Source organism: Chelonia mydas, chromosome 7 (genome assembly GCF_015237465.2).
Source record: "Chelonia mydas isolate rCheMyd1 chromosome 7, rCheMyd1.pri.v2, whole genome shotgun sequence".
Lineage (NCBI taxonomy): Eukaryota > Metazoa > Chordata > Testudines > Cheloniidae > Chelonia > Chelonia mydas.
This window is the reverse complement of record NC_057853.1, coordinates 96,147,975-96,156,756: the sequence shown is the minus strand read 5'-3', so window position 1 is coordinate 96,156,756 and position 8,782 is coordinate 96,147,975.

Sequence of the window (8,782 nt, the reverse complement as noted above, 5' to 3'; positions counted from 1 at the left end):
AAGCAAACCTTCTAGGCAAGAAGTAAGCAATGCTTGTAAGTTTGTTCAGTACCATTCAGAACTCTGGGGAACAATAAACCCTCATTAAAATTATATTATGGGCTCACTCCTGCTCTCAAGAAATCAGCTATACATATGCACATATGATTCCAGCTCATAAACACAGAGAGATTCAAAGAAAGCTATCAGCCTGTCATGCCAGAATTTCAACTCACAGGCGGTCTGATCTGACTCTTATTTAAGATAATGGGAGTTTTGCTATTGTCTTTAAATGGAGCAGGATCAGATCCGGTATGTGTAAGATCTGTCAGCATATTTATAGAGGTTTTTTTTTCGGCAGAGTGAAATAGACATTGCTATTGTTACAAATTGCTACATTGCAAGTGTTACAAATCAGGACCTCAGTCCTACACTCTTTACTCAGCCAAAACATCTATGGATTTTCTAATGGGAGTTTTACTTGAACAAGGTGTTCCAGGTTGGGTTCCAACCACTATTTTAATTGCTTTGATGCTTCCAGGAAAACAATTCAATCTCTTACCTGGAGTAAGATTATCCATGTTGTTGGAGGGGAGAGGGAGATTGTTTTTGTTTTTTCTTTAATTTTGATTTGGAACATGGCATTCTTCGCTCTTTCTACTCCTACCCCAGAAGTAGTGCTGTGCCATGGCAGTGCCATCTTTCAAACCAGATCATTGTCCTGAGGAATACGGTTATTAAAGATCTCATGGCACATTTTTATAAGAGTAGGAGGAAATGAGTTTAGAAGAGTTACTCCGGATTGACACTCATGCATCTGAGAGCAGAATTTGGCCCATTAACCTTGCCATATTCCAGCTTGATAAGCAAAACATAATTATCAAAATTCCTGCTGCAGTTTCAAATGGCAAAACAATATTCTGTGCTTCTTGCCCTAAATCAGCCCTGTCAACATTTGAGAGCGTTACTTGGAGAGTGGGGATGTGATTTTTTTTTTTAATATATTGAGATATATTGGATTTAGACAGCAATTGGGAGGGATAGAGTAGAAAAATGTCAGATTCTGCTACAGTAACGGTACCACCTAAATAAAGCAGTTGACACACACTTTAAACTGTTCTGTAGTACTGCTGTTTGTTTCTAGCCACAAGTTCCACTTACAGGTGACTTCTACCACTAACAGGTGACTGCATTTCACTAGCAGGTGAAGTGATGCCTATGTACGTGTAAAGCACTTTGGGATCAATAGTGTCATATAAAATCATAGTGACTCCCTCTGTGGTCTTGAGCAACTGTTAGACCCTGATTCTTATTAACCTCTGGTTTTATAGCAGTGTAGCTCTATTGACATCTGTGGAGTTACTCCTAATTTACCCCAGTATAAGTGAGAAGACAATCCAGCCCTCAATCTTTTGCCTCTGTTTTCTCACTTGTCAAACAGAGGATAGTGAGCTTGATTCTCCACTGTATACAGCTTGTGTGGTCATTTACACATGTGCAAAGTTGATGTGAAATGTGTCAATGCGTTCTAATTTCTCTTTGGTTTTTGCAGCTTTGTGGCCACATATTGCTCACAGATCATATATGCAAATATGTCAATTAACTTCAGTGAGACCTGTGACATGAACCATGATCATATAGATCTTTGTTATCTTCATAGTGGAACAATATTCATTCTTTGTTTCTATTTCTAAAAACTGCAGAAAGGTGCCTTTCCGATGTGCTGGACACTCATGCATAATACTAAAATTTACAACTAGTATAATAATGTAAATGAAACAGCTCAATTGCCCCTCAACTTAAATACCATAAATAACCATCATAGTACCAAAGGATAATAAATATATGAAAATGTGTATTATAGTGATTATAATAATCAGAATGGAAGTATGCCTAAAAGCTGCTTAGAATTCTGAGGTGACCTGCCTTCTGGTAGTCTGGTCTCCAGGAAAACTGGAATATACCTTGTTTTTGAAATATAGGAGTTTAAAAAACAGTTGGGAGGAGGGACTTAGGTCACCATGAAGACAACTCTGAATATACTGCTCAGAGATGGGTGAGCTGTGCAGGCTTGGTGACTGAATGAAAAGTAGTAGGTTCTTGAAACCACTCTGAATTTCTTTCCTCCTCTCTGGTTTTATACAATTTATAAATACAATGAATGGAAAACAATATTAAAGAAAAAGTGGTATTTTTCTTTAAAAAAAAATGTTGATACCAGAAGCCTGTGGTACATGTCTTGTTTATATGTGAAACCCTGGGAATACAGTGTAAATAATACTCTAAAACTGAGAGTGATCTTCTGAAGTAAGAAAGAGGAAAGATGTATGAAGCTGCTTCTCTTTCTGGGTGAAGTGGAAAAAACCCTCAAAAACATAGGAATTACCATACTGGGTCATACTTGAGCTCCATCTAGTCTGGCGTCCTGTCTCGGATAGTGGCCAGTACCAGATGCCTCAGAGGAAGGTTTAAGAAGGGTGGGATAATTTGCTCAGCCCGCCCCACCCCCACATACACATTGACTCAACCTGGTCTCTAAGAGTTATTGATTTGCTTAAGTCTAACTATATATTGTGTGAAAAAATATTCCTTTTAGCAGTTTTGAGGTAAGCACATTTTAATTTCATTGCATGTTCCCTTGTGTTTTTGTTATGAAACATGATCAGAAGTTCCCAATCTACCTTCTCCATAAAATGTCACTGATGGCATAAAATATTAGCAGATGTTAAAAGAACTTATAAGAGCCTTGCACATTAATGGGAGAGGAAATGATAAACTAACAGCATTTTTGTTTGAAATTCTGATTTTTGGGTAGTGCTGTATGTTTAAAGTTGGCACTTTGAGATAAACACCTTCCATCTCTGCAAAATTGTATTTTCAGAATAGCACGTATGAGAGCCCAACAGAGTAGAAATTATTTTTCAAGAGGAGGAGGTACAGCATTTCATAGGACTCTGTAACTGGGTCCTGGGGTGGCATGCACTCATCCATTATAGTCCTTTGGCCCTTAAAAGTGGGGTGGCCGGAAGTTGTGGTCTATGGACAGGGCATATGATGGTGAGGGGTCACCTGACCAAGTGACATGTGACTGCCTGCAGGAGACTCTGTAAAAGAAGGTTCCTAGTTTAGACTTGGGAATATGAGGGCTGGGGAATGGTTCTGTGGGAAAGTTTTTTATAAGGTTATAGCAGAAGGCTTAGGGGACAAGCACAAAGAGTTACTTAGCTGGAAGTGTGTGTCCTTTTCCTTCCCAGCTTGCAAACAGTGCACTCCGTTACTTAATGTTTTATGATATTTTGAGACTCTTGCATCTTCTGTTTACTAATAAAACTGGCCCTGAGGAAAGGAGTGTGTAAATGAACTTGAGAGTCTGGACTTTACTTTGACTACCCCAGCTGGTGAGTCTGCCTAGTGGTTTACAGGCGTAGCCACCCTAAAGTGAAGTCTGTGTCACATACCAGCTTTCCATCTGTTTCATACCATCTAGGCTGTGTCTTGTCAAAACTCGTGGTGACACTGTATAGTCAAAGAGATGACTTCTCTAAGAGGCATGCCACATGTAACAAAATGCTGTAATCCCTACATCCAAATTCTGCAATATAAACTGGGCCATATAATCCCTGTGTATAATTCCACTGATGTAAACTAGGGAAGATTTTGTCTAATTACTCACAAAGGGCCTAGGCTTGCGAACTGCTGTTAATGAACCCTACTGGTTAAAAAGGCTGTGCCCTCTCTACACTATTGCTTACACCATTTTTACCATTGATGGAGCTACACCAGTTGTTAATTACACATTTGACTTTTGCTAGTATTGTACCTTGAAAAATAAATCTACCATCATGTTTAATTTAACCATCATGTTTAATTTTACCAGTTCTATAGTTTCCTGTGCTGTGCAAGATTAGCTCACCCCTTTAACTTCTTGTTCTTTTCACCAGCCTTTTGCTCTCTTGTTTTTTCTTTTGTTTACATGTCTGTTAACTTTTTTTCTGCTTATAATTATCTATTTATATAGCTTGTTATCCAAATGTCTCGTTAGGAAAGTGAAGACATATGTTACCAGTCTTTAGTCAGACTTATTCTTAAATCCTGCTCATTCATTTCGTTCATTTATTCATTTATATGGAAATCTGTATAAAGCTGGTTGGAGGTAGAGTTTGATTTTTTTTAGCTTAATTTAACTAACTTTGCTTTGGAAATTGGAGAAAAACAATCTTGCCCTATCTGTCCTAAACAAAGAGTTAATTTATTTTTCATAGGAAAGTAAAATTTCCTGGTGACCTAAGCCCTGTAAAACTAGACAGCTAGGCTGGGGCGTGGGAAAGGGAAGATTCTCTTTGAAGTTTGGCTGCCATTGCTTCTCAGATAGTTGGATAAATACCATTGGCCAGAAGATACAGTAGAGATCTATGAGAGGAATCTACTTTATGCAGATCTCTCCTGCCTTGTTTGTTGTGTCATCTGTCTCAGTCAACCACAATGTGCAGATGTGTCAGATATCTCTGCAGACATTATCTACAGCAGTGAAGAAAATGTAGGGAACACTTCCAACTGCTCTGAGGCACCCCAGAGAGACTCCTATAAGTCTGGTATAAGGAAAACTCTCACTGTTTTGAATAAAACCCCTCAAAACTAAAGTTTGATTCAGTCAAGACAGCTGAGTGCTGGAATCTCAGACCTGCACCCCTGTTCCACCAAGTACTGACTTACTGATGCACTTGGGGGTTCAGTGCTTGAAGTCAGTGATTGAGGCAGGAGGCACTTAGAGCCAGGAGCTCCCTGTTGCCTCTGTCAAAGCCTTTGACTCTGGACAGCTCTATGTTGAGGCTTCCAGTTTTACACCTCACACATTCATGTACTAGAAGCAGAGAACAGGAAAGTGATTCTAGGTATGCATATATGCTTAATGATCTTGCCTGATCTTCTACAGGACTGAGAGTCTGGCCTCAGCTCATTACTCAGAACCTCCTTCTGACAGCTTAGCTCCTGAGAAGATAGACATCTGTAGACATGGTGTCTCCATATTGTGGTTATATTCCAGCATCTAAGAACCATTTAGAAGGATTTATAATTCCAAGACCATTTTCTTGGCCTGCAAAAGCTGCTTGATTACCTCCTTCACCTGTGAGTGTAATTTAAAGATTAACTCAATCCTGGTATGTTTGACAGTTATTTTGAGATATTATAAACTGGATTACTGTCTATTCAGCCTTTTTTTCATGTTCCTTTGGGGCTTGAGGCTTTCAATACATCCACACACACACCCATAAAAATGGCTTTGTGTCAAGTGATGATAACATGGTCTTGACAAAGCTGATGAAATCTCCCTTTATACCATTAATTTCCTATAAGCTTAAGTTTCTTACTTGATAGCTCATTTTCCAAGTGGTTGTGACTTCAACCCATAAAGTAAGTGAGCTTCAAGGCCTGGTAACTTGTTCAATTTAAATTCGATTTTACGAGGGTAAGGTGGTCTTCTAGATTCATCCGAAATTCCTCTTCAGTGTGATGTGGCAGTTCTATCCTAATGATCATATTATCCTATTCTTCCCATATTTCCTATCCATTCTTCTTGTCCTTATCCGGGAGGCCCATCTTCATACGTCCAATGTCAAAATATCCTTGGAGTTTAGTTGGAAACAAATTTAAGTCCTTAAAAATCCACCTAACTTCTTGCTTTTTTGACACCAGTTCTTTGGGCTATGCTGTACTAAGATCATGTCTAAATGGATGTCTGATTGCATTTTACATATGCCATGTCAAAGCTCACTTGATTATAGACAAGACTGTCATCACAGGCTGCTTCAGGGATATTTTCACCAAAGACATCTGCAAAGCAACTGCATACACTTCTCTCTACACGTTCCCAAAACACAATTGCTTGGATTTAGATTCCAGGAAGGAATCGCATGATTGGACTTTCCATGCTTGAGAACTTTTTTTTCCAAGGTAGGAGAAGACAAACCCTCCTGGGTTATCCCTCTGGAGTATCTCTTATCTTCAGGTGGGCAATTTTTTTACGTGGAATTTTCCCTATTTGCTATCTCTTTCTGCAGACCTGAAAATTATTATTATTGTTTTTATGGTAGCATTTGCAATGTACTTGGTGCTTTCCAGACATTCAAAATGTCATGTTCCCTGGCTCAGGAACTTCACAGTCTAAGGACAGACAGGTAGGCAGATAGATAAGGTGGGTGAGGTGATATCTTTTATTGGATCAACTTCTGTTGGTGAGAGACAAGCTTTCAAGCTTACACAGAGTTCTTCTTCAGGTCTGGGAAACATACTCAGAGTGTCAGAACTAAATACAAGATGGAAAAGACTGTTTAACGTAAATAGTTAACTCACATTTCAAGGAACCATTCAAGGTGAAGTGGCCCATTACTACCCCTCCAGTCATAGAGGGGAAAAGGCAGATGGGGGCAGGGCATTGTTAGTGGGTTATTGATTGTTGTAATAGGTCATAAATCCAGTGTCTCTATTCAGTCCATGTTTTTAGTGTCTAGCAATGTTAGGAATTTAAGTTCCCAGGCTCATCTTTTGAAGGTGTTGTGCAGGTTTCCTTTGAGGATGAGGACTGATAGGTCAGATATAGAGTGATTGTTTTGTGAAAAGTGTTCACCCACAGGTGATGGAATGTTTTTGTCTTTTATCATTTTCCCGTGTGAGTTCATTCAAGAGCATAGTGATTATCTAGTTTCACCCACATAGTTGCTATTGGGGCATTTAGTGCACTGGATGAAGTACACCACATGTTGTGATAGACATGTTTAGGACCCATGGATTTTGAAAGGTGTATTGTGAAGGGTGCTGATCACTGTAGCAGTGGAGATATGTCTGCAGGTTTTGCATTTGTTCTGGCACCATGTGGTGCCACTTTGAGTTGGTGTGCTCTGGTCAATGGGGAGCTAGCTTCTGATGATGAGCTTGGAGAGATTAGGGGGCTGTTTTGAAAGCCAGAGAGGGTGCTCAAGAAAGATTTCTTTCAGGATGGGGTCTCCATCAAGTAAGGGTTGTAGTTGTTTGATGCGCCATAAGGGTTCCAGTGTGGGGTGGTAAGTTAACAAATTCTTTACATAAAAGGTAAAATTTAAAAGCAGCTCAGCCACCGGCAGAGTGCAGTGACCAGCCGGATGTAGGAAGAGTTGTGGAGGGAAATATTAGACACACTTCATGCCTTTGCTGCTAAAGCCTGAAACATTGATTTGCTGGAAATAAAATCCAACTAGGAAGGGATATGTTTATTGCTTTTTCCTCTATTTTCCCTTCTTCCCTCCTCTCATTTACATAATAATCATCTAAATACTCATTATGTAAAAGAAACGATATTGTGACATCATGTCCATGTTTCATAGAGGATTTATGTCACTGAAAAGACCCAACTGGGTAATTAGAATATGGATTTGAACAATCAGCATGGAAAATCATGTTGCTATAATATTTTAGAGTTATTAAAGGTTGTGGTTAAGTTAATTCAGAAAGCATTCAGGATTCATTTGATGTTCTTGAAATGCATATTGTTTTTATTAAAGCGGTCCTATCAAGTAGTTTAGACTCCAAAACTATTTTCAGGGGAAGGGGGGTTATTTTATAACTCAATGTTAATAGAAATATATTTAATATTTTTTAAATTTAAATTAAAACAGCTGTTTGGGAACCTCACCATTTCTCTGTATGTAGTTTCTCTTGCATATGTCTTTATTCTCCTGCCTTCTTGTTTTATAAATTGTGTTTATCATTATAATTTAGTCATACAACTTGCTTAAAAATGGATATTAAGTGAAAAGGATTTTAAAATACTGCTAATCAGACCTACGATGTGTCTTACAATTAGCAATAACAGCCTAATTAGTACTGTATGTTTATATTTTTGAAGTAGAGAGGTCTTCAGACTGCTGGGCATTTGTTCTTCACCCTACTTAACCAAGATAAGGAGATTTTGTAGAGGCTTTCATCCCTGTAAGGCAATGAAAGTGAGAATTTGGGCCTATTTAGTCAGGGTTTGCACCCACCCCTCCCCTGTCACTGGATTTTTTTAACTCCCTATCATCTACACACACACTATGCCCACCCATGTGACTACAAGGGAAAGAGGTTTCCCTTCATAAGGTGAAGTTAGGAGTTCAGGGTCACGTTGAAAGCCATCTCCTCTCCTCAGAGACATCAAGCTTGACTTCTAACATGTCCTCAGCACTGACGCAAAGATAAAAAGTTTTGTAGTTTTTCCAAATCTATGTCTCTAACATATCACAAATAACTATTAATCCTCTCAACCATACTTCTGGCACCAAATTAATAGTTCTTGAGAAATGAAGACATTAAAACTGCAACACTAAGGAAAAAATGAAGATTAAGGATATTACTTTAAGTAAAGATTTTTCTTTTCAATTTGATATTAGTAATCCGTGCTGAAGTGCTACTGTCCATTAACATTCCACTGAAATCGAAACATACCAAATTTCCAAAAATAGGACCTACTTGGTACAGATCATTCAGAAGGACAGCCAGTGTGTTCTATCTGTGTGACAGAGATTTCCCAACACTCCCCTCTCCCCCAGTTTTGTGAACTAATTATATGCAGTGTTGCCAATTTAGTGATTGTTTGGAAATCAGAATTGAAATTGAAACATTAATACACACTTTAAAAGCATATAAAGTGTATGATAAAATATGTGTATCTGAAAAAAGTATAATAGATTTGAAAAGTATGAACATAGACTAGCTTCCTTATACAGCTTATACAATGTAAGTGCATTCATTTCAGTGATGTTGGCCAACCTAATAATTTCAAATTATAATT